Source organism: Pleurodeles waltl, chromosome 12 (genome assembly GCF_031143425.1).
Source record: "Pleurodeles waltl isolate 20211129_DDA chromosome 12, aPleWal1.hap1.20221129, whole genome shotgun sequence".
NCBI classification, from domain to species: Eukaryota; Metazoa; Chordata; class Amphibia; order Caudata; family Salamandridae; genus Pleurodeles; species Pleurodeles waltl.
Window position 1 is genome coordinate 987,768 of NC_090451.1, and position 26,907 is coordinate 1,014,674.

At 39.6% G+C, this 26,907-nt stretch overlaps 10 non-coding genes across 10 annotated transcripts; all 10 read left to right on the top strand.

Annotated features, from left to right (window-relative positions):
- Positions 1-3,452: 3,452 nt before the first annotated feature.
- TRNAS-GCU (transfer RNA serine (anticodon GCU)) lies at positions 3,453-3,534 on the top strand. Its single transcript has one exon. It is a non-coding gene; the product is annotated as a tRNA-Ser (tRNA).
- Positions 3,535-4,039: 505 nt separating this feature from the next.
- Positions 4,040-4,121, top strand: TRNAL-AAG (transfer RNA leucine (anticodon AAG)). The gene has a single exon. It is a non-coding gene; the product is annotated as a tRNA-Leu (tRNA).
- A 4,653-nt stretch (positions 4,122-8,774) lies between these two features.
- On the top strand, positions 8,775-8,856 carry TRNAS-GCU (transfer RNA serine (anticodon GCU)). Its single transcript has one exon. It is a non-coding gene; the product is annotated as a tRNA-Ser (tRNA).
- Positions 8,857-9,355: 499 nt separating this feature from the next.
- TRNAL-AAG (transfer RNA leucine (anticodon AAG)) lies at positions 9,356-9,437 on the top strand. The gene has a single exon. It is a non-coding gene; the product is annotated as a tRNA-Leu (tRNA).
- A 4,652-nt stretch (positions 9,438-14,089) lies between these two features.
- On the top strand, positions 14,090-14,171 carry TRNAS-GCU (transfer RNA serine (anticodon GCU)). Its single transcript has one exon. It is a non-coding gene; the product is annotated as a tRNA-Ser (tRNA).
- A 498-nt stretch (positions 14,172-14,669) lies between these two features.
- Positions 14,670-14,751, top strand: TRNAL-AAG (transfer RNA leucine (anticodon AAG)). Its single transcript has one exon. It is a non-coding gene; the product is annotated as a tRNA-Leu (tRNA).
- Positions 14,752-19,405: 4,654 nt separating this feature from the next.
- TRNAS-GCU (transfer RNA serine (anticodon GCU)) lies at positions 19,406-19,487 on the top strand. Its single transcript has one exon. It is a non-coding gene; the product is annotated as a tRNA-Ser (tRNA).
- Positions 19,488-19,986: 499 nt separating this feature from the next.
- Positions 19,987-20,068, top strand: TRNAL-AAG (transfer RNA leucine (anticodon AAG)). Its single transcript has one exon. It is a non-coding gene; the product is annotated as a tRNA-Leu (tRNA).
- Positions 20,069-24,721: 4,653 nt separating this feature from the next.
- On the top strand, positions 24,722-24,803 carry TRNAS-GCU (transfer RNA serine (anticodon GCU)). Its single transcript has one exon. It is a non-coding gene; the product is annotated as a tRNA-Ser (tRNA).
- Positions 24,804-25,301: 498 nt separating this feature from the next.
- Positions 25,302-25,383, top strand: TRNAL-AAG (transfer RNA leucine (anticodon AAG)). Its single transcript has one exon. It is a non-coding gene; the product is annotated as a tRNA-Leu (tRNA).
- Positions 25,384-26,907: the final 1,524 nt, after the last annotated feature.

Here is a 26,907-nt window from a genome sequence, read left to right on the forward strand (position 1 = left end):
AGAGAGAAGAAGGGCATTGAAGGATAAACTAGAGAAAGGATTACAGCAACGGGCCTTTGCTAGTAGTGACGGTTATAGTGCAATTAGAGAACAAGGGAAGTTAGCTTTAGACGCACTACATGTAGGAAAGCTTTGCATATCCAAGACCAAATCATACTATGACAATGTGTTTGTGGGAATGAGTGAATGTAAGCGTGTGTTTTTGTTTCAGAGTAAATGGACGTTCATGTTAAATGGACAGGATCCAGCAATCCCCGGGATTTATTATATATGTGGACTTAATGCTTATTACCGTCTTCCAAAGGGATAGTATGGGACATGTTATTTGGGGATAGTTTTCCCAAAGATATATCAACTTGACGATTTGAAAAGGTTACCAAAATTGTCTGAATTACATTGTACTAGACATAAGAAAGAGACTGCTGCTGGTGTAGTAGGAGACATATTTGGGACGATAATTTCTTCAGTGGGAGTTATTATGAACTCCATAAAGATTCAAAAGTTGTCTACTATTGAGGATAACATGCTGACAAACTTTTCAGGGGCTATACTCCTGATGGATACTGAACTTGCTGCGGAGGGGGCTATGACTCTTCAAAACAGGCTTGCTTTAGACATTCTTTTAGTGAAAAATGTCAGAGTTTGTAGATTGCTCAATGGGTGTAATTGTTGCGCTTACATACCAGATAATAGTAATGAGATTAGAAGTATGCTTACTAACTTGACTAGGGATAGTACGGACTTGAAGGATTTGAAAGAACCAGGTGTTTGGAAAAAGGTTGGGAAAGGATTTGCTTCAGTGGGAAACTGGATTAGTAACATTTGGCATGGTATATTGTCTAAAATAATACAGGGGATATTGATTGTTATAGATTGCTTATTTGGATCATGGGTGGCATGTCAAATTAGTAAAATAATAAAATTTAAGATGGCGAAAAATAATAGGAGGAGGGAAGAAAAACAAAGGGAAAAATTATTCAGGGCAAGATCAAAGAGGAAACCAAGAAGGGAAGAGATTGATATGAGGGAATTTTAGTATGTAAAATTAGTAGGGAAGATTTGTGTGATGACAAGAGTCATCAGAGGAGGGATTGCTGGAGTGTGTCTTTTAAAATTAATATTAACATGAAAAGCTTACAATATATTGTGTAATGAAGCTGCATAAAAAATGTGTTAACGTAGAAATAATGCACACGTTTAAAAATGTGCCCACGGGGACTGGCTACCAATGTATACGAAGACTAATGAAAGTTATTAATGCTGAATTAATCATGTACTAATGTTTTTAATTTGTATTAACATATCAAAATTGGAGTTATGTATTAGGAGTTTGTTCATTAAGCAGTAGGCCTTAGTTTAGCGAAGGTCTGTGCCTAGCTGCCTGGTCTCATATTAAACTGTCTTTTTCTAACGTGCAATGTGCTATTTTCCTGAAGGACATGAAACTGTACTTTCCCAGAAGCTAGAGATGTGTGTAGCTGTAGTAAATTCTTTCTCATGGGACCCTACTTGCTCAAGGAGACATTCTTGCTGAATGCAACAGTGTAATTTGTAACAGGTACAAGGCTGCCTGGAGTAGAAGAAAACAATGGAACTACTGACTGTAGCGTAAAATGTAACTTTTCTTACCTGACATTCCAACCGATGAAAACGTCAATAACATGGGCCAATCAACGACATGAGAACTGTGGTTTGTGTAAAACTCTGGTGAAGATTATTGGACAGAGATGGCGATGCACCAATGATTATCCATTGAGGAATTAGGAGTAAATTAGACAGTTTTGATTTAACCACATGACCCGAGGAGAAATCAGGCATTTATTGGACATTCCACTCCAAGCCATTCTTTGCCATTCTACTGAGCCATTTAGGCCATTTCGTTTGAGACTTTGCCGTTTGTTCGCCCTGTTACTCTAAACCACCCTTTACTTATTCCTTACCTGATACTTACTTCTCCTCTATATGAGGGAAGTTCTTGTTCCTTAGCTATGCCATACTGATACTTTGCCCTGTCCTTTCTTTGCTGATGATGCAAAAGACTGATGTCCCGAGGACGAAGACTGACGCTGTTTGCTGATCCGTTGGATGGGTAACTATCTTATGAAAATTGTAATTGTCTCTTTGCCTTTTCTTTCTAGGTACCAACTGCTCTTTGATAGAGGCCATAGTTAGATGTTTTCCAAATTTGTGTTTGCTAAATTGTTTTGCATGAAGCCCAACATGCTGATGCTAATACGAGGTTATTTAAGGTGTTCACTAAAATCTGACGCAAATAGACAAATGACTGAGTTCTTGCTTTGTTGAACCATGCACTACTGAGACTTTGCTAAGTTGCTTCTTAATAATTATGTGTTAATACTGAGTGAATATTCTCTATGCATTGATTAATTGCGTTTCTAATTGCAAATCTGAAGAGTTACTAATGAGATGAATTGCTGACGAGATTAACAGAAATGACTTTAGATTGTAACCAGTAGGGAAATAAATATCCTAACACTTAACTAAATTGGTGTGGTTATTCATGACTGAAAGATCATGGTGTGTTCACTTTATTGACTCTCATTAAAGGTTATTGATGAGCATGCTGATTAGTTATTGTGATTGTTGTTGAGATATTGATCTATTGATTTGTGATGCCAAAAGACATCTCGTACTGGGAAGTCCCCGAACCTGGTCTAAAAGGTTCATCGACCTAGGCGTGTCTCCTTGTAAGTTTACTTATCAAGGCTCTGATGCGCCTTCACTAATAAAAAGTAATCTGATCGCTTGCAGCGGAGTCATCGTCAACAAAAACTACCAAAATATTACTTCAATGTATTGTAATTACGACTGCCTCAGTTTTATGCATTACGTGAGTAGTCGGACAGCAATTTATTTAGCGCAAAAATATTTCTTGTTGATGCACGTACGTTTTTAAACTGAAGTGTCATAGCTGTAGCGGCAATACTCCCAGTTTAGGTGGTTTTATAAACTAAGTTTTACTTTCTCCTACTTAAAACTTTTTGCAGAACAATGCACATTAAATGGGAAGGCAGTTTTCCTTAATTGTGTACTATTTGCTGCCTAATGTTGACATGTAAGCACACCACCAATAACTGACACCTAGAGACTCGAAAGCGCCATACCAGTACAATATTTGTATGATATTGCACTTTAAATCCACGTACAACTGAATTAAAGCAATCTTAGCTCATTTGAGGGTAGTGTGATAGTACATCACATATGGATAGAACACGTTTGGAAAGTGTAATTTTCATGATTACATTACATTTAACATATAAATTCAAGCTGAAGTAGGGATGGACAACAAGGTCGTATAGAGCAAAGCTGAAGACAACAAGTTACCATAACAATCTGTAAATATATGCTCTTTATTATGTTTAGACAACTATCACCTAATAGAACACATTTTGGCTACCATATTTTGTACTCCTGAAACATGGTGCTTTGAAGACGAGTTGGCCGAGTGGTTAAGGAGATGGACTGCTAATCCATTGTGCACTGCACGCGTGGGTTCGAATCCCATCCTCGTCGGTTTATTGTTCCATCTTTAGTTTTTAGTATGTGGTAGGGCTGGGTTAACCCTATTTTATGTGAAAGTTAAATGACATATCCCATGGTATTTCCGGCAGTACAACGGCTCAGTTTGGAAACACCGCTCAGTTGAGTACTGTGCTTAGGCATTACTGTAAACAGCGCCAGCCGGGTTCTGCTCATGAATCACAAAATCTTTCCTGAGGCGGAGGGTTGGTAAGTTGAGGGACGTAGATAGTTTGATTCCTTATCCTTAAAGAAAGAGAAGCAGCGCGTGCGGGACGCCAATGTAAGGGTTGTCTTCCTATTGACTCTCAGGACTGGCACTCCCTGACACCTCCCATGGCCCGGGGCCAATCCTGACCTACTGAATGTATCACGTGCCTGTTGCTGTTGGCGTTGACTTTCCTAGGATCACTTCACAGGCTATACACCCTTATTCTCCAACTCCCCTATACAACAGAACATCTCACTTCAGAAAGCTTACAGAAACAGGTTTGCACAGGGTAGTGTGGCTGAGTGGTCTAAGGTGCTGGATTAAGGTTCCAGTCTCTTTGGAGGCGTGGGTTCGATTCCCACTGCTGCCAGTATTTTTCAACTCACAAACGTATTTTGTCTGCATCAGTGTCTCACTCTCTGCCTTCTGCACCTACGATCCACATAGCGAGAGGTGAGACTATGTAAAGTGGTGACGTATATATATAAGGGTAGCCAGACAGTGGGACCGAGCCTTCTTATTTTAAAAAACCACAACCTAAGGTGACAAGAATTGTATCGGTAAACAAACCAGCTGTCTTGAAGTCTAACTATAGAGGCGACGAGAGGGGTCACTGTGATGCTGAAAGTTCAGTGAGTGTAAACAGTACAACGCTGTGTGATACGTTTCCTTGCAGTGATGACAGCTCACGTTTCTAAAGCAGAGAGCAAACATACAATGGGGAAGAAGAATAAATAAGGAAAGACATATATTATATGCAGACAGTTATTATACTTTGCTTTTCACCTGTAACTCGCTCAACTGTCGGTGAATGCTGCGTTACCCTGCATAGCCAGGTCACCACAGCGGGTGTCCACAGTGTTTGGCCAAGTTACTATAGTTGTGAGCTTGTAGATGTGAGGTAGCGTGGCTGAGCAGGCTAAACTGGCTAGATTTAGGCTCCAGTCTCTCTGGAGCCGTGGGCTTGAATCCCAACAGTTTAAGTTTACTTGAACCAAATACTTTTGCAAAAAAGGTTCATGTAATAAATATTCATTAGGGTCGTGGTTGTGAGTATGACACTAATGGATAAAAGTGGGACTAACAATGGTACAATTCCTGAGACTACCACTGCACTAACAGCCTGGGAGAGGTTTGAGCTGGATACAAGATACTTGCATGAGGGAACTAACTCGAAAGGGGAACTATCCACTGATGTTTTCTATCGCTTGCTGAGTGAGTATGTTGACACAATGGATGCAAAAGATTGTTTTTTGTGTACACAGATTCCTGTTTCGGTACAAGAGGGGGTTACCTATCATAGACTGTCATTAACATATGGGATACGTTGTAGTCTGTTACTAACAAGATTCTATAACCAGGAAGAGATTCAATATTTTTACTCAAATCATGATCTTGTGTTTTCTAATGTGCCTATCATAGAGGATGTGAGTGGGGTAGCTAAGTACTATAGCATAAAGTTAGTTAAAGGATTTTTTCAGGCGACATTAACAATTAGTACATCTTATGCACACCACAATAATTTGACATGTTTGCTTACACCTGTAGAGAAAAGCTTTTTAGATCACACGGAAGAGAGAAGAAGGGCATTGAAGGGTAAACTAGAGAAAGGATTACAGCAACGGGCCTTTGCTAGTAGTGACGGTTATAGTGCAATTAGAGAACAAGGGAAGTTAGCTTTAGACGCACTACATGTAGGAAAGCTTTGCATATCCAAGACCAAATCATACTATGACAATGTGTTTGTGGGAAGGAGTGAATGTAAGCGTGTGTTTTTGTTTCAGAGTAAATGGACGTTCATGTTAAATGGACAGGATCCAGCAATCCCCGGGATTTATTATATATGTGGACTTAATGCTTATTACCGTCTTCCAATGGGATAGTATGGGACATGTTATTTGGGGATAGTTTTCCCAAAGATATATCAACTTGACGATTTGAAAAGGTTACCAAAATTGTCTGAATTACATCGTACTAGACATAAGAAAGAGATTGCTGCTGGTGTAGAAGGAGACATATTTGGGACGATAATTTCTTCAGTGGGAGTTATTATGAACTCCATAAAGATTCAAAAGTTGTCTACTATTGAGGATAACATGCTGACAAACTTTTCAGGGCCTATACTCCTGATGGATACTGAACTTGCTGCGGAGGGGGCTATGACTCTTCAAAACAGGCTTGCTTTAGACATTCTTTTAGTGAAAAATGGCAGAGTTTGTAGATTGCTCAATGGGTGTAATTGTTGCGCTCACATACCAGATAATAGTAATGAGATTAGAAGTATGCTTACTAACTTGACTAGGGATAGTACGGACTTGAAGGATTTGAAAGAACCAGGTGTTTGGAAAAAGGTTGGGAAAGGATTTGCCTCAGTGGGAAATTGGATTAGTAACATTTGGCATGGGATATTGTCTAAAATAATACAGGGGATATTGATTGTTATAGATTGCTTATTTGGATCATGGGTGGCATGTAAAATTAGTAAAAGAATAAAATTGAAGATGGCGAAAAATAATAGGAGGAGGGAAGAAAAACAAAGGGAAAAATTATTCAGGGCAAGATCAAAGGGGAAACCAAGAAGGGAAGAGATTGATATGAGGGAATTTTAGTATGTAAAATTAGTAGGGAAGATTTGTGTGATGACAAGAGTCATCAGAGGAGGGATTGCTGGAGTGTGTCTTTTAAAATTAATATTAACATGAAAAGCTTACAATATATTGTGTAATGAAGCTGCATAAAAAATATGTTAACGTAGAAATAATGCACACGTTTGAAATGTGCCCACGGGGAGTGGCTACCAATGTATACGAAGACTAATGAAAGTTATTAATGCTGAATTAATTATGTACTAATGTTTTTAATTTGTATTAACATATCAAAATTGGAGTTATGTATTAGGAGTTTGTTCATTAAGCAGTAGGCCTTAGTTTAGTGAAGGTCTGTGCCTAGCTGCCTGGTCTCATATTAAACTGTCTTTTTCTAACGTGCAATGTGCTATTTTCCTGAAGGACATGAAACTGTACTTTCCCAGAAGCTAGAGATGTGTGTAGCTGTAGTAAATTCTTTATCATGGGACGCTACTTGCTGAAGGAGACATTCTTGCTGAATGCAACAGTGTAATCTGTAACAGGTGTAAGGCTGCCTGGAGTAGGAGAAAACAATGGAACTACTGACTGTAGCGTAAAATGTAACTTTTCTTACCTGACATTCCAACCGATGAAAACGTCAATAACATGGGCCAATCAACGACATGAGAACTGTGGTTTGTGTAAAACTCTGGTGAAGATTATTGGACAGAGATGGCGATGCACCAATGATTATCCATTGAGGAATTAGGAGTAAATTAGACAGTTTTGATTTAACCACATGACCCGAGGAGAAATCAGGCATTTATTGGACATTCCACTCCAAGCCATTCTTTGCCATTCTACTGAGCCATTTAGGCCATTTCGTTTGAGACTTTGCCGTTTGTTCGCCCTGTTACTCTAAACCACCCTTTACTTATTCCTTACCTGATACTTACTTCTCCTCTATATGAGGGAAGTTCTTGTTCCTTAGCTATGCCATACTGATACTTTGCCCTGCCCTTTCTTTGCTGATGATGCAAACGAATGATGTCCCGAGGACGAAGACTGACGCTGTTTGCTGATCCGTTGGATGGGTAACTATCTGATGAAAATTGTAATTGTCTGTTTGCCTTTTCTTTCTAGGTATCAACTGCTCTTTGATAGAGGCCATAGTTAGATGTTTTCCAAATTTGAGTTTGCTAAATTGTTTTGCATGAAGCCCAACATGCTGATGCTAATACGAGGTTATTTAAGGTGTTCACTAAAATCTGACGTAAATAGACAAATGACTGAGTTCTTGCTTTGTTGAACCATGCACTACTGAGACTTTGCTAAGTTGCTTCTTAATAATTATGTGTTAATACTGAGTGAATATTCTCTATGCATTGATTAATTGCGTTTCTAATTGCAAATCTGAAGAGTTACTAATGAGATGAATTGCTGATGAGATTAACAGAAATGACTTTAGATTGTAACCAGTAGGGAAATAAATATCCTAACACTTAACTAAATTGGTGTGGTTATTCATGACTGAAAGATCATGGTGTGTTCACTTTATTGACTCTCATTAAAGGTTATTGATTAGCATGCTGATTAGTTATTGCGATTGTTGTTGAGATATTGATCTATTGATTTGTGATGCCAAAAGACATCTCGTACTGGGAAGTCCCCGAACCTGGTCTAAAAGGTTCATCGACCTAGGCGTGTCTCCTTGTAAGTTTACTTATCAAGGCTCTGACGCGCCTTCACTAATAAAAAGTAATCTGATCGCTTGCTGCGGAGTCATCGTCAACAAAAACTACCAAAATATTACTTCAATGTATTGTAATTACGACTGCCTCAGTTTTATGCATTACGTGAGTAGTCGGACAGCAATTTATTTAGCGCAAAAATATTTCTTGTTGATGCACGTACGTTTTTAAACTGAAGTGTCATAGCTGTAGCGGCAATACTCTCAGTTTAGGTGGTTTTATAAACTAAGTTTTACTTTCTCCTACTTAAAACTTTTTGCAGAACAATGCACATTAAATGGGAAGGCAGTTTTCCTTAATTGTGTACTATTTGCTGCCTAATGTTGACATGTAAGCACACCACCAATAACTGACACCTAGAGACTCGAAAGCGCCATACCAGTACAATATTTGTATGATATTGCACTTTAAATCCACGGACAACTGAATTAAAGCAATCTTAGCTCATTTGAGGGTAGTGTGATAGTACATCACATATGGCTAGAACACGTTTGGAAAGTGTAATTTTCATGATTACATTACATTTAACATATAAATTCAAGCTGAAGTAGGGATGGACAACAAGGTCGTATAGAGCAAAGCTGAAGACAGCAAGTTACCATAACAATCTGTAAATATATGCTCTTTATTATGTTTAGACAACTATCACCTAATAGAACACATTTTGGCTACCATATTTTGTACTCCTGAAACACGTGTTTTGAAGACGAGGTGGCCGAGTGGTTAAGGCGATGGACTGCTAATCCATTGTGCTCTGCACGCGTGGGTTCGAATCCCATCCTTGTCGGTTTATTGTTCCGTCTTTAGTATGTGGTAGGGCTGGGTTTACCCTATTTTATGTGAAAGTTAAATGACATATCCCATGGTATTTCCGGCAGTACAACGGCTCAGTTTGGAAACACCGCTCAGTTGAGTACTGTGCTTAGGCATTACTGTAAACAGCGCCAGCCGGGTTCTGCTCATGAATCACAAAATCTTTCCTGAGGCGGAGGGTTGGTAAGTTGAGGGACATAGATAATTTGATTCCTTATCCTTAAAGAAAGAGAAGCAGCGCGTGCGGGACGCCAATGTAAGGGTTGTCTTCCTACGGACTCTCAGGACTGGCGCTCCCTGACACCTCCCATGGCCCGGGGCCAATCCTGACCTACTGAATGTATCACGTGCCTGCTGCTGTTGGCGTTGACTTTCCTAGGATCACTTCACAGGCTATACACCCTTATTCTCCAAGTCCATTTATTCAACAGAACATCTCACTTCAGAAAGCTTACAGAAACAGGTTTACACAGGGTAGTGTGGCCGAGTGGTCTAAGGTGCTGGATTAAGGCTCCAGTCTCTTTGGAGGCGTGGGTTCGAATCCCACCGCTGCCAGTATTTTTCAACTCACAAACGTATTTTGTCTGCATCAGTGTCTCACTCTCTGCCTTCTGCACCTACGATCCACATAGCGAGAGGTGAGACTATGTAAAGTGGTGACGTATATATATAAGGGTAGCCAGACAGTGGGACCGAGCCTTCTTATTTAAAAAAACCACAACCTAAGGTGACAAGAATTGTATCGGTAAACAAACCAGCTGTCTTGAAGTCTAACTATAGAGGCGACGAGAGGGGTCACTGTGATGCTGAAAGTTCAGTGAGTGTAAACAGTAGAACGCTGTGTGATACGTTTCCTTGTAGTGATGACAGCTCGCGTTTCTAAAGCAGAGAGCAAACATACAATGGGGAAGAAGAATAAATAAGGAAAGACATATATTATATGAAGACAGTTATTATACTTTGCTTTTCACCTGTAACTCGCTCAACTGTCGGTGAATGCTGCGTTACCCCGCATAGCCAGGTCACCACAGCGGGTGTCCACAGTGTTTGGCCAAGTTACTATAGTTGTGAGCTTGTAGATGTGAGGTAGCGTGGCTGAGCAGGCTAAACTGGCTAGATTTAGGCTCCAGTCTCTCTGGAGCCGTGGGCTTGAATCTCAACACTTTAAGTTTACTTGAACCAAATACTTTTGCAAAAAAGGTTCATGTAATAAATATTCATTAGGGTCGTGGTTGTGAGTATGACACTAATGGATAAAGTGGAGACTAACAATGCTACAATTCCTGAGACTACCACTGCACTAACAGCCTGGGAGAGGTTTGAGCTGGATACAAGATACTTGCATGAGGGAACTAACTCGAAAGGGGAACTATCCACTGATGTTTTCTATCGCTTGCTGAGTGAGTATGTTGACACAATGGATGCAAAAGATTGTTTTGTGTGTACACAGATTCCTGTTTCGGTACAAGAGGGGGTTACCTATCATAGACTGTCATTAACATATGGGATACGTTGTAGTCTGTTACTAACAAGATTCTATAACCAGGAAGAGATTCAATATTTTTACTCAAATCATGATCTTGTGTTTTCTAATGTGCCTATCATAGAGGATGTGAGTGGGGTAGCTAAGTACTATAGCATAAAGTTAGTTAAAGGATTCTTTCAGGCAACATTAACAATTAGTACATCTTATGCACACCACAATAATTTGACATGTTTGCTTACACCTGTAGAGAAAAGCTTTTTAGATCACACGGAAGAGAGAAGAAGGGCATTGAAGGGTAAACTAGAGAAAGGATTACAGCAACGGGCCTTTGCTAGTAGTGACGGTTATAGTGCAATTAGAGAACAAGGGAAGTTAGCTTTAGACGCACTACATGTAGGAAAGCTTTGCATATCCAAGACCAAATCATACTATGACAATGTGTTTGTGGGAATGAGTGAATGTAAGCGTGTGTTTTTGTTTCAGAGTAAATGGACATTCATGTTAAATAGACAGGATCCAGCAATCCCCGGGATTTATTATATATGTGGACCTAATGCTTATTACCGTCTTCCAAAGGGATAGTATGGGACATGTTATTTGGGGATAGTTTTCCCAAAGATATATCAACTTGACGATTTGAAAAGGTTACCAAAATTGTCTGAATTACATCGTACTAGACTTAAGAAAGAGACTGCTGCTGGTGTAGTAGGAGACATATTTGGGACGATAATTTCTTCAGTGGGAGTTATTATGAACTCCATAAAGATTCAAAAGTTGTCTACTATTGAGGATAACATGCTGACAAACTTTTCAGGGGCTATACTCCTGATGGATACTGAACATGCTGCGGAGGGGGCTATGACTCTTCAAAACAGTCTTGCTTTAGACATTCTTTTAGTGAAAAATGGCAGAGTTTGTAGATTGCTCAATGGGTGTAATTGTTGCGCTTACATACCAGATAATAGTAATGAGATTAGAAGTATGCTTACTAACTTGACTAGGGATAGTACGGACTTGAAGGATTTGAAAGAACCAGGTGTTTGGAAAAAGGTTGGGAAAGGATTTGCTTCAGTGGGAAATTGGATTAGTAACATTTGGCATGGGATATTGTCTAAAATAATACAGGGGATATTGATTGTTATAGATTGCTTATTTGGATCATGGGTGGCATGTAAAATTAGTAAAAGAATAAAATTGAAGATGGCGAAAAATAATAGGAGGAGTGAAGAAAAACAAAGGGAAAAATGATTCAGGGCAAGATCAAAGGGGAAACCAAGAAGGGAAGAGATTGATATGAGGGAATTTTAGTATGTAAAATTAGTAGGGAAGATTTGTGTGATGACAAGAGTCATCAGAGGAGGGATTGCTGGAGTGTGTCTTTTAAAATTAATATTAACATGAAAAGCTTACAATATATTGTGTAATGAAGCTGCATAAAAAATGTGTTAAAGTAGAAATAATGCACACGTTTGAAATGTGCCCACGGGGAGTGGCTACCAATGTATACGAAGACTAATGAAAGTTATTAATGCTGAATTAATTATGTACTAATGTTTTTAATTTGTATTAACATATCAAAATTGGAGTTATGTATTAGGAGTTTGTTCATTAAGCAGTAGGCCTTAGTTTAGCGAAGGTCTGTGCCTAGCTGCCTGGTCTCATATTAAACTGTCTTTTTCTAACGTGCAATGTGCTATTTTGCTGAAGGACATGAAACTGTACTTTCCCAAAAGCTAGAGATGTGTGTAGCTGTAGTAAATTCTTTCTCATGGGACCCTACTTGCTCAAGGAGACATTCTTGCTGAATGCATCAGTGTAATTTGTAACAGGTGCAAGGCTGCCTGGAGTAGGAGAAAACAATGGAACTACTGACTGTAGCGTAAAATGTAACTTTTCTTACCTGACATTCCAACCGATGAAAACGTCAATAACATGGGCCAATCAACGACATGAGAACTGTGGTTTGTGTAAAACTCTGGTGAAGATTATTGGACAGAGATGGCGATGCACCAATGATTATCCATTGTGGAATTAGGAGTAAATTAGACAGTTTTGATTTAACCACATGACCCGAGGAGAAATCAGGCATTTATTGGACATTCCACTCCAAGCCATTCTTTGCCATTCTACTGAGCCATTTAGGCCATTTCGTTTGAGACTTTGCCGTTTGTTCGCCCTGTTACTCTAAACCACCCTTTACTTATTCCTTACCTGATACTTACTTCTCCTCTATATGAGGGAAGTTCTTGTTCCTTAGCTATGCCATACTGATACTTTGCCCTGTCCTTTCTTTGCTGATGATGCAAAAGACTGATGTCCTGAGGACGAAGACTGACGATGTTTGCTGATCTGTTGGATGGGTAACTATCTGATGAAAATTGTAATTGTCTGTTTGCCTTTTCTTTCTAGGTACCAACGCTCTTTGATAGAGGCAATAGTTAGATGTTTTCCAAATTTGTGTTTGCTAAATTGTTTTGCATGAAGCACAACATGCTGATGCTAATACGAGGTTATTTAAGGTGTTCACTAAAATCTGACGCAAATAGACAAATGACTGAGTTCTTGCTTTGTTGAACCATGCACTACTGAGACTTTGCTAACTTGCTTCTTAATAATTATGTGTTAATACTGAGTGAATATTCTCTATGCATTGATTAATTGCGTTTCTAATTGCAAATCTGAAGAGTTACTAATGAGATGAATTGCTGATGAGATTAACAGAAATGACTTTAGATTGTAACCAGTAGGGAAATAAATATCCTAACACTTAACTAAATTGGTGTGGTTATTCATGACTGAAAGATCATGGTGTGTTCACTTTATTGACTCTCATTAAAGGTTATTGATTAGCATGCTGATTAGTTATTGCGATTGTTGTTGAGATATTGATCTATTGATTTGTGATGCCAAAAGACATCTCGTACTGGGAAGTCCCCGAACCTGGTCTAAAAGGTTCATGGACCTAGGCGTGTCTCCTTGTAAGTTTACTTATCAAGGCTCTGACGCGCCTTCACTAATAAAAAGTAATCTGATTGCTTGCTGCGGAGTCATCGTCAACAAAAACTACCAAAATATTACTTCAATGTATTGTAATTACGACTGCCTCAGTTTTATGCATTACGTGAGTAGTCGGACAGCAATTTATTTAGCGCAAAAATATTTCTTGTTGATGCACGTTCGTTTTTAAACTGAAGTGTCATAGCTGTAGCGGCAATACTCCCAGTTTAGGTGGTTTTATAAACTAAGTTTTACTTTCTCCTACTTAAAACTTTTTGCAGAACAATGCACATTAAATGGGAAGGCAGTTTTCCTTAATTGTGTACTATTTGCTGCCTAATGTTGACATGTAAGCACACCACCAATAACTGACACCTAGAGACTCGAAAGCGCCATACCAGTACAATATTTGTATGATATTGCACTTTAAATCCACGGACAACTGAATTAAAGCAATCTTAGCTCATTTGAGGGTAGTGTGATAGTACATCACATATGGCTAGAACACGTTTGGAAAGTGTAATTTTCATGATTACATTACATTTAACATATAAATTCAAGCTGAAGTAGGGATGGACAACAAGGTCGTATAGAGCAAAGCTGAAGACAGCAAGTTACCATAACAATCTGTAAATATATGCTCTTTATTATGTTTAGACAACATCACCTAATAGAACACATTTTGGCTACCATATTTTGTACTCCTGAAACATGGTGTTTTGAAGACGAGGTGGCCGAGTGGTTAAGGCGATGGACTGCTAATCCATTGTGCTCTGCACGCGTGGGTTCGAATCCCATCCTTGTTGGTTTATTGTTCCGTCTTTAGTATGTGGTAGGGCTGGGTTAACCCTATTTTATGTGAAAGTTAAATGACATATCCCATGGTATTTCCGGCAGTACAACGGCTCAGTTTGGAAACACCGCTCAGTTGAGTACTGTGCTTAGGCATTACTGTAAACAGCGCCAGCCGGGTTCTGCTCATGAATCACAAAATCTTTCCTGAGGCGGAGGGTTGGTAAGTTGAGGGACGTAGATAGTTTGATTCCTTATCCTTAAAGAAAGAGAAGCAGCGCGTGCGGGACGCCAATGTAAGGGTGGTCTTCCTACGGACTCTCAGGACTGGCGCTCCCTGACACCTCCCATGGCCCGGGGCCAATCCTGACCTACTGAATGTATCACGTGCCTGCTGCTGTTGGCGTTGACTTTCCTAGGATCACTTCACAGGCTATACACCCTTATTCTCCAACTCCCCTATACAACAGAACATCTCACTTCAGAAAGCTTACAGAAACAGGTTTGCACAGGGTAGTGTGGCCGAGCGGTCTAAGGCGCTGGATTAAGGCTCTAGTCTCTTTGGAGGCGTGGGTTCGAATCCCACCACTGCCAGTATTTTTCAACTCACAAACGTATTTTGTCTGCATCAGTGTCTCACTCTCTGCCTTCTGCACCTACGATCCACATAGCGAGAGGTGAGACTATGTAAAGTGGTGACGTATATATATAAGGGTAGCCAGACAGTGGGACCGAGCCTTCTTACTTTAAAAAACCACAACCTAAGGTGACAAGAATTGTATCGGTAAACAAACCAGCTGTGTTGAAGTCTAACTATAGAGGCGACGAGAGGGGTCACTGTGATGCTGAAAGTTCAGTGAGTGTAAACAGTAGAACGCTGTGTGATACGTTTCCTTGCAGTGATGACAGCTCGCGTTTCTAAAGCAGAGAGCAAACATACAATGGGGAAGAAGAATAAATAAGGAAAGACATATATTATATGAAGACAGTTATTATACTTTGCTTTTCACCTGTAACTCGCTCAACTGTCGGTGAATGCTGCGTTACCCCGCATAGCCAGGTCACCACAGCGGGTGTCCACAGTGTTTGGCCAAGTTACTATAGTTGTGAGCTTGTAGATATGAGGTAGCATGGCTGAGCAGGCTAAACTGGCTAGATTTAGGCTCCAGTCTCTCTGGAGCCGTGGGCTTGAATCCCAACACTTTAAGTTTACTTGAACCAAATACTTTTGCAAAAAAGGTTCATGTAATAAATATTCATTAGGGTCGTGGTTGTGAATATGACACTAATGGATGAAAGTGGGACTAACAATGCTACAATTCCTGAGACTACCACTGCACTAACAGCCTGGGAGAGGTTTGAGCTGGATACAAGATACTTGCATGAGGGAACTAACTCGAAAGGGGAACTATCCACTGATGTTTTCTATCGCTTGCTGAGTGAGTATGTTGACACAATGGATGCAAAAGTTTGTTTTGTGTGTGTACACAGATTCCTGTTTCGGTACAAGAGGGGGTTACCTATCATAGACTGTCATTAACATATGGGATACGTTGTAGTCTGTTACTAACAAGATTCTATAACCAGGAAGAGATTCAATATTTTTACTCAAATCATGATCTTGTGTTTTCTAATGTGCCTATCATAGAGGATGTGAGTGGGGTAGCTAAGTACTATAGCATAAAGTTAGTTAAAGGATTCTTTCAGGCAACATTAACAATTAGTACATCTTATGCACACCACAATAATTTGACATGTTTGCTTACACCTGTAGAGAAAAGCTTTTTAGATCACACGGAAGAGAGAAGAAGGGCATTGAAGGGTAAACTAGAGAAAGGATTACAGCAACGGGCCTTTGCTAGTAGTGACGGTTATAGTGCAATTAGAGAACAAGGGAAGTTAGCTTTAGACGCACTACATGTAGGAAAGCTTTGCATATCCAAGACCAAATCATACTATGACAATGTGTTTGTGGGAATGAGTGAATGTAAGCGTGTGTTTTTGTTTCAGAGTAAATGGACGTTCATGTTAAATGGACAGGATCCAGCAATCCCTGGGATTTATTATATATGTGGACTTAATGCTTATTACCGTCTTCCAAAGGGATAGTATGGGACATGTTATTTGGGGATAGTTTTCCCAAAGATATATCAACTTGACGATTTGAAAAGGTTACCAAAATTGTCTGAATTACATCGTACTAGACATAAGAAAGAGACTGCTGCTGGTGTAGTAGGAGACATATTTGGGACGATAATTTCTTCAGTGGGAGTTATTATGAACTCCATAAAGATTCAAAAGTTGTCTACTATTGAGGATAACATGCTGACAAACTTTTCAGGGGCTATACTCCTGATGGATACTGAACATGCTGCAGAGGGGGCTATGACTCTTCAAAACAGGCTTGCTTTAGACATTCTTTTAGTGAAAAATGGCAGAGTTTGTAGATTGCTCAATGGGTGTAATTGTTGCGCTTACATACCAGATAATAGTAATGAGATTAGAAGTATGCTTACTAACTTGACTAGGGATAGTACGGACTTGAAGGATTTGAAAGAACCAGGTGTTTGGAAAAAGGTTGGGAAAGGATTTGCTTCAGTGGGAAATTGGATTAGTAACATTTGGCATGGGATATTGTCTAAAATAATACAGGGGATATTGATTGTTATAGATTGCTTATTTGGATCATGGGTGGCATGTAAAATTAGTAAAAGAATAAAATTGAAGATGGCGAAAAATAATAGGAGGAGGGAAGAAAAACAAAGGGAAAAATGATTCAGGGCAAGATCAAAGGGGAAACCAAGAAGGGAAGAGATTGATATGAGGGAATGTTAGTATGTAAAATTAGTAGGGAAGATTTGTGTGATGACAAGAGTCATCAGAGGAGGGATTGCTGGAGTGTGTCTTTTAAAATTAATATTAACATGAAAAGCTTACTATATATTGTGTAATGAAGCTGCATAAAAAATGTGTTAACGTAGAAATAATGCACACGTTTGAAATGTGCCCACGGGGAGTGGCTACCAATGTATACGAAGACTAATGAAAGTTATTAATGCTGAATTAATTATGTACTAATGTTTTTAATTTATATTAACATATCAAAATTGGAGTTATGTATTAGGAGTTTGTTCATTAAGCAGTAGGCCTTAGTTTATCGAAGGTCTGTGCCTAGCTGCCTGGTCTCATATTAAACTGTCTTTTTCTAACGTGCAATGTGCTATTTTCCTGAAGGACATGAAACTGTACTTTCCCAAAAGCTAGAGATGTGTGTAGCTGTAGTAAATTCTTTTTCATGGGACCCTACTTGCTCAAGGAGACATTCTTGCTGAATGCAACAGTGTAATTTGTAACAGGTGCAAGGCTGCCTGGAGTAGGAGAAAACAATGGAACTACTGACTGTAGCGTAAAATTTAACTTTTCTTACCTGACATTCCAACCGATGAAAACGTCAATAACATGGGCCAATCAACGACATGAGAACTGTGGTTTGTGTAAAACTCTGGTGAAGATTATTGGACAGAGATGGCGATGCACCAATGATTATCCATTGAGGAATTAGGAGTAAATTAGACAGTTTTGATTTAACCACATGACCCGAGGAGAAATCAGGCATTTATTGGACATTCCACTCCAAGCCATTCTTTGCCATTCTACTGAGCCATTTAGGCCATTTCGTTTGAGACTTTGCCGTTTGTTCGCCCTGTTACTCTAAACCACCCTTTACTTATTCCTTACCTGATACTTACTTCTCCTCTATATGAGGGAAGTTCTTGTTCCTTAGCTTTGCCATATTGATACTTTGCCCTGTCTTTTCTTTGCTGATGATGCAAACGACTGATGTCCCGAGGACGAAGAATGACGATGTTTGCTGATCCGTTGGATGGGTAACTATCTGATGAAAATTGTAATTGTCTGTTTGCCTTTTCTTTCTAGGTACCAACGCTCTTTGATAGAGGCAATAGTTAGATGTTTTCCAAATTTGTGTTTGCTAAATTGTTTTGCATGAAGCCCAACATGCTGATGCTAATACGAGGTTATTTAAGGTGTTCACTAAAATCTGACGCAAATAGACAAATGACTGAGTTCTTGCTTTGTTGAACCATGCACTACTGAGACTTTGCTAAGTTGCTTCTTAATAATTATGTGTTAATACTGAGTGAATATTCTCTATGCATTGATTAATTGCGTTTCTAATTGCAAATCTGAAGAGTTACTAATGAGATGAATTGCTGATGAGATTAACAGAAATGACTTTAGATTGTAACCAGTAGGGAAATAAATATCCTAACACTTAACTAAATTGGTGTGGTTATTCATGACTGAAAGATCATGGTGTGTTCACTTTATTGACTCTCATTAAAGGTTATTGATTAGCATGCTGATTAGTTATTGCGATTGTTGTTGAGATATTGATCTATTGATTTGTGATGCCAAAAGACATCTCGTACTGGGAAGTCCCCGAACCTGGTCTAAAAGGTTCATGGACCTAGGCGTGTCTCCTTGTAAGTTTACTTATCAAGGCTCTGACGCGCCTTCACTAATAAAAAGTAATCTGATTGCTTGCTGCGGAGTCATCGTCAACAAAAACTACCAAAATATTACTTCAATGTATTGTAATTACGACTGCCTCAGTTTTATGCATTACGTGAGTAGTCGGACAGCAATTTATTTAGCGCAAAAATATTTCTTGTTGATGCACGTTCGTTTTTAAACTGAAGTGTCATAGCTGTAGCGGCAATACTCCCAGTTTAGGTGGTTTTATAAACTAAGTTTTACTTTCTCCTACTTAAAACTTTTTGCAGAACAATGCACATTAAATGGGAAGGCAGTTTTCCTTAATTGTGTACTATTTGCTGCCTAATGTTGACATGTAAGCACACCACCAATAACTGACACCTAGAGACTCGAAAGCGCCATACCAGTACAATATTTGTATGATATTGCACTTTAAATCCACGGACAACTGAATTAAAGCAATCTTAGCTCATTTGAGGGTAGTGTGATAGTACATCACATATGGCTAGAACACGTTTGGAAAGTGTAATTTTCATGATTACATTACATTTAACATATAAATTCAAGCTGAAGTAGGGATGGACAACAAGGTCGTATAGAGCAAAGCTGAAGACAGCAAGTTACCATAACAATCTGTAAATATATGCTCTTTATTATGTTTAGACAACTATCACCTAATAGAACACATTTTGGCTACCATATTTTGTACTCCTGAAACACGTGTTTTGAAGACGAGGTGGCCGAGTGGTTAAGGCGATGGACTGCTAATCCATTGTGCTCTGCACGCGTGGGTTCGAATCCCATCCTTGTCGGTTTATTGTTCCGTCTTTAGTATGTGGTAGGGCTGGGTTTACCCTATTTTATGTGAAAGTTAAATGACATATCCCATGGTATTTCCGGCAGTACAACGGCTCAGTTTGGAAACACCGCTCAGTTGAGTACTGTGCTTAGGCATTACTGTAAACAGCGCCAGCCGGGTTCTGCTCATGAATCACAAAATCTTTCCTGAGGCGGAGGGTTGGTAAGTTGAGGGACATAGATAATTTGATTCCTTATCCTTAAAGAAAGAGAAGCAGCGCGTGCGGGACGCCAATGTAAGGGTTGTCTTCCTACGGACTCTCAGGACTGGCGCTCCCTGACACCTCCCATGGCCCGGGGCCAATCCTGACCTACTGAATGTATCACGTGCCTGCTGCTGTTGGCGTTGACTTTCCTAGGATCACTTCACAGGCTATACACCCTTATTCTCCAAGTCCATTTATACAACAGAACATCTCACTTCAGAAAGCTTACAGAATCAGGTTTGCACAGGGTAGTGTGGCCAAGTGGTCTAAGGTGCTGGATTAAGGCTCCAGTCTCTTTGGAGGCGTGGGTTCGAATCCCACCGCTGCCAGTATTTTTCAACTCACAAACGTATTTTGTCTGCATCAGTGTCTCACTCTCTGCCTTCTGCACCTACGATCCACATAGCGAGAGGTGAGACTATGTAAAGTGGTGACGTATATATATAAGGGTAGCCAGACAGTGGGACCGAGCCTTCTTATTTAAAAAAACCACAACCTAAGGTGACAAGAATTGTATCGGTAAACAAACCAGCTGTCTTGAAGTCTAACTATAGAGGCGACGAGAGGGGTCACTGTGATGCTGAAAGTTCAGTGAGTGTAAACAGTAGAACGCTGTGTGATACGTTTCCTTGTAGTGATGACAGCTCGCGTTTCTAAAGCAGAGAGCAAACATACAATGGGGAAGAAGAATAAATAAGGAAAGACATATATTATATGAAGACAGTTATTATACTTTGCTTTTCACCTGTAACTCGCTCAACTGTCGGTGAATGCTGCGTTACCCCGCATAGCCAGGTCACCACAGCGGGTGTCCACAGTGTTTGGCCAAGTTACTATAGTTGTGAGCTTGTAGATGTGAGGTAGCGTGGCTGAGCAGGCTAAACTGGCTAGATTTAGGCTCCAGTCTCTCTGGAGCCGTGGGCTTGAATCTCAACACTTTAAGTTTACTTGAACCAAATACTTTTGCAAAAAAGGTTCATGTAATAAATATTCATTAGGGTCGTGGTTGTGAGTATGACACTAATGGATAAAGTTGGGACTAACAATGCTACAATTCCTGAGACTACCACTGCACTAACAGCCTGGGAGAGGTTTGAGCTGGATACAAGATACTTGCATGAGGGAACTAACTCGAAAGGGGAACTATCCACTGATGTTTTCTATCGCTTGCTGAGTGAGTATGTTGACACAATGGATGCAAAAGATTGTTTTGTGTGTACACAGATTCCTGTTTCGGTACAAGAGGGGGTTACCTATCATAGACTGTCATTAACATATGGGATACGTTGTAGTCTGTTACTAACAAGATTCTATAACCAGGAAGAGATTCAATATTTTTACTCAAATCATGATCTTGTGTTTTCTAATGTGCCTATCATAGAGGATGTGAGTGGGGTAGCTAAGTACTATAGCATAAAGTTAGTTAAAGGATTCTTTCAGGCAACATTAACAATTAGTACATCTTATGCACACCACAATAATTTGACATGTTTGCTTACACCTGTAGAGAAAAGCTTTTTAGATCACACGGAAGAGAGAAGAAGGGCATTGAAGGGTAAACTAGAGAAAGGATTACAGCAACGGGCCTTTGCTAGTAGTGACGGTTATAGTGCAATTAGAGAACAAGGGAAGTTAGCTTTAGACGCACTACATGTTGGAAAGCTTTGCATATCCAAGACCAAATCATACTATGACAATGTGTTTGTGGGAATGAGTGAATGTAAGCGTGTGTTTTTGTTTCAGAGTAAATGGACATTCATGTTAAATAGACAGGATCCAGCAATCCCCGGGATTTATTATATATGTGGACCTAATGCTTATTACCGTCTTCCAAAGGGATAGTATGGGACATGTTATTTGGGGATAGTTTTCCCAAAGATATATCAACTTGACGATTTGAAAAGGTTACCAAAATTGTCTGAATTACATCGTACTAGACTTAAGAAAGAGACTGCTGCTGGTGTAGTAGGAGACATATTTGGGACGATAATTTCTTCAGTGGGAGTTATTATGAACTCCATAAAGATTCAAAAGTTGTCTACTATTGAGGATAACATGCTGACAAACTTTTCAGGGGCTATACTCCTGATGGATACTGAACATGCTGCGGAGGGGGCTATGACTCTTCAAAACAGTCTTGCTTTAGACATTCTTTTAGTGAAAAATGGCAGAGTTTGTAGATTGCTCAATGGGTGTAATTGTTGCGCTTACATACCAGATAATAGTAATGAGATTAGAAGTATGCTTACTAACTTGACTAGGGATAGTACGGACTTGAAGGATTTGAAAGAACCAGGTGTTTGGAAAAAGGTTGGGAAAGGATTTGCTTCAGTGGGAAATTGGATTAGTAACATTTGGCATGGGATATTGTCTAAAATAATACAGGGGATATTGATTGTTATAGATTGCTTATTTGGATCATGGGTGGCATGTAAAATTAGTAAAAGAATAAAATTGAAGATGGCGAAAAATAATAGGAGGAGTGAAGAAAAACAAAGGGAAAAATGATTCAGGGCAAGATCAAAGGGGAAACCAAGAAGGGAAGAGATTGATATGAGGGAATTTTAGTATGTAAAATTAGTAGGGAAGATTTGTGTGATGACAAGAGTCATCAGAGGAGGGATTGCTGGAGTGTGTCTTTTAAAATTAATATTAACATGAAAAGCTTACAATATATTGTGTAATGAAGCTGCATAAAAAATGTGTTAAAGTAGAAATAATGCACACGTTTGAAATGTGCCCACGGGGAGTGGCTACCAATGTATACGAAGACTAATGAAAGTTATTAATGCTGAATTAATTATGTACTAATGTTTTTAATTTGTATTAACATATCAAAATTGGAGTTATGTATTAGGAGTTTGTTCATTAAGCAGTAGGCCTTAGTTTAGCGAAGGTCTGTGCCTAGCTGCCTGGTCTCATATTAAACTGTCTTTTTCTAACGTGCAATGTGCTATTTTGCTGAAGGACATGAAACTGTACTTTCCCAAAAGCTAGAGATGTGTGTAGCTGTAGTAAATTCTTTCTCATGGGACCCTACTTGCTCAAGGAGACATTCTTGCTGAATGCATCAGTGTAATTTGTAACAGGTGCAAGGCTGCCTGGAGTAGGAGAAAACAATGGAACTACTGACTGTAGCGTAAAATGTAACTTTTCTTACCTGACATTCCAACCGATGAAAACGTCAATAACATGGGCCAATCAACGACATGAGAACTGTGGTTTGTGTAAAACTCTGGTGAAGATTATTGGACAGAGATGGCGATGCACCAATGATTATCCATTGTGGAATTAGGAGTAAATTAGACAGTTTTGATTTAACCACATGACCCGAGGAGAAATCAGGCATTTATTGGACATTCCACTCCAAGCCATTCTTTGCCATTCTACTGAGCCATTTAGGCCATTTCGTTTGAGACTTTGCCGTTTGTTCGCCCTGTTACTCTAAACCACCCTTTACTTATTCCTTACCTGATACTTACTTCTCCTCTATATGAGGGAAGTTCTTGTTCCTTAGCTATGCCATACTGATACTTTGCCCTGTCCTTTCTTTGCTGATGATGCAAAAGACTGATGTCCTGAGGACGAAGACTGACGATGTTTGCTGATCTGTTGGATGGGTAACTATCTGATGAAAATTGTAATTGTCTGTTTGCCTTTTCTTTCTAGGTACCAACGCTCTTTGATAGAGGCAATAGTTAGATGTTTTCCAAATTTGTGTTTGCTAAATTGTTTTGCATGAAGCACAACATGCTGATGCTAATACGAGGTTATTTAAGGTGTTCACTAAAATCTGACGCAAATAGACAAATGACTGAGTTCTTGCTTTGTTGAACCATGCACTACTGAGACTTTGCTAACTTGCTTCTTAATAATTATGTGTTAATACTGAGTGAATATTCTCTATGCATTGATTAATTGCGTTTCTAATTGCAAATCTGAAGAGTTACTAATGAGATGAATTGCTGATGAGATTAACAGAAATGACTTTAGATTGTAACCAGTAGGGAAATAAATATCCTAACACTTAACTAAATTGGTGTGGTTATTCATGACTGAAAGATCATGGTGTGTTCACTTTATTGACTCTCATTAAAGGTTATTGATTAGCATGCTGATTAGTTATTGCGATTGTTGTTGAGATATTGATCTATTGATTTGTGATGCCAAAAGACATCTCGTACTGGGAAGTCCCCGAACCTGGTCTAAAAGGTTCATGGACCTAGGCGTGTCTCCTTGTAAGTTTACTTATCAAGGCTCTGACGCGCCTTCACTAATAAAAAGTAATCTGATTGCTTGCTGCGGAGTCATCGTCAACAAAAACTACCAAAATATTACTTCAATGTATTGTAATTACGACTGCCTCAGTTTTATGCATTACGTGAGTAGTCGGACAGCAATTTATTTAGCGCAAAAATATTTCTTGTTGATGCACGTTCGTTTTTAAACTGAAGTGTCATAGCTGTAGCGGCAATACTCCCAGTTTAGGTGGTTTTATAAACTAAGTTTTACTTTCTCCTACTTAAAACTTTTTGCAGAACAATGCACATTAAATGGGAAGGCAGTTTTCCTTAATTGTGTACTATTTGCTGCCTAATGTTGACATGTAAGCACACCACCAATAACTGACACCTAGAGACTCGAAAGCGCCATACCAGTACAATATTTGTATGATATTGCACTTTAAATCCACGGACAACTGAATTAAAGCAATCTTAGCTCATTTGAGGGTAGTGTGATAGTACATCACATATGGCTAGAACACGTTTGGAAAGTGTAATTTTCATGATTACATTACATTTAACATATAAATTCAAGCTGAAGTAGGGATGGACAACAAGGTCGTATAGAGCAAAGCTGAAGACAGCAAGTTACCATAACAATCTGTAAATATATGCTCTTTATTATGTTTAGACAACTATCACCTAATAGAACACATTTTGGCTACCATATTTTGTACTCCTGAAACATGGTGTTTTGAAGACGAGGTGGCCGAGTGGTTAAGGCGATGGACTGCTAATCCATTGTGCTCTGCACGCGTGGGTTCGAATCCCATCCTTGTTGGTTTATTGTTCCGTCTTTAGTATGTGGTAGGGCTGGGTTAACCCTATTTTATGTGAAAGTTAAATGACATATCCCATGGTATTTCCGGCAGTACAACGGCTCAGTTTGGAAACACCGCTCAGTTGAGTACTGTGCTTAGGCATTACTGTAAACAGCGCCAGCCGGGTTCTGCTCATGAATCACAAAATCTTTCCTGAGGCGGAGGGTTAGTAAGTTGAGGGACGTAGATAGTTTGATTCCTTATCCTTAAAGAAAGAGAAGCAGCGCGTGCGGGACGCCAATGTAAGGGTGGTCTTCCTACGGACTCTCAGGACTGGCGCTCCCTGACACCTCCCATGGCCCGGGGCCAATCCTGACCTACTGAATGTATCACGTGCCTGCTGCTGTTGGCGTTGACTTTCCTAGGATCACTTCACAGGCTATACACCCTTATTCTCCAACTCCCCTATACAACAGAACATCTCACTTCAGAAAGCTTACAGAAACAGGTTTGCACAGGGTAGTGTGGCCGAGCGGTCTAAGGCGCTGGATTAAGGCTCTAGTCTCTTTGGAGGCGTGGGTTCGAATCCCACCACTGCCAGTATTTTTCAACTCACAAACGTATTTTGTCTGCATCAGTGTCTCACTCTCTGCCTTCTGCACCTACGATCCACATAGCGAGAGGTGAGACTATGTAAAGTGGTGACGTATATATATAAGGGTAGCCAGACAGTGGGACCGAGCCTTCTTACTTTAAAAAACCACAACCTAAGGTGACAAGAATTGTATCGGTAAACAAACCAGCTGTGTTGAAGTCTAACTATAGAGGCGACGAGAGGGGTCACTGTGATGCTGAAAGTTCAGTGAGTGTAAACAGTAGAACGCTGTGTGATACGTTTCCTTGCAGTGATGACAGCTCGCGTTTCTAAAGCAGAGAGCAAACATACAATGGGGAAGAAGAATAAATAAGGAAAGACATATATTATATGAAGACAGTTATTATACTTTGCTTTTCACCTGTAACTCGCTCAACTGTCGGTGAATGCTGCGTTACCCCGCATAGCCAGGTCACCACAGCGGGTGTCCACAGTGTTTGGCCAAGTTACTATAGTTGTGAGCTTGTAGATATGAGGTAGCATGGCTGAGCAGGCTAAACTGGCTAGATTTAGGCTCCAGTCTCTCTGGAGCCGTGGGCTTGAATCCCAACACTTTAAGTTTACTTGAACCAAATACTTTTGCAAAAAAGGTTCATGTAATAAATATTCATTAGGGTCGTGGTTGTGAATATGACACTAATGGATGAAAGTGGGACTAACAATGCTACAATTCCTGAGACTACCACTGCACTAACAGCCTGGGAGAGGTTTGAGCTGGATACAAGATACTTGCATGAGGGAACTAACTCGAAAGGGGAACTATCCACTGATGTTTTCTATCGCTTGCTGAGTGAGTATGTTGACACAATGGATGCAAAAGTTTGTTTTGTGTGTGTACACAGATTCCTGTTTCGGTACAAGAGGGGGTTACCTATCATAGACTGTCATTAACATATGGGATACGTTGTAGTCTGTTACTAACAAGATTCTATAACCAGGAAGAGATTCAATATTTTTACTCAAATCATGATCTTGTGTTTTCTAATGTGCCTATCATAGAGGATGTGAGTGGGGTAGCTAAGTACTATAGCATAAAGTTAGTTAAAGGATTCTTTCAGGCAACATTAACAATTAGTACATCTTATGCACACCACAATAATTTGACATGTTTGCTTACACCTGTAGAGAAAAGCTTTTTAGATCACACGGAAGAGAGAAGAAGGGCATTGAAGGGTAAACTAGAGAAAGGATTACAGCAACGGGCCTTTGCTAGTAGTGACGGTTATAGTGCAATTAGAGAACAAGGGAAGTTAGCTTTAGACGCACTACATGTAGGAAAGCTTTGCATATCCAAGACCAAATCATACTATGACAATGTGTTTGTGGGAATGAGTGAATGTAAGCGTGTGTTTTTGTTTCAGAGTAAATGGACGTTCATGTTAAATGGACAGGATCCAGCAATCCCTGGGATTTATTATATATGTGGACTTAATGCTTATTACCGTCTTCCAAAGGGATAGTATGGGACA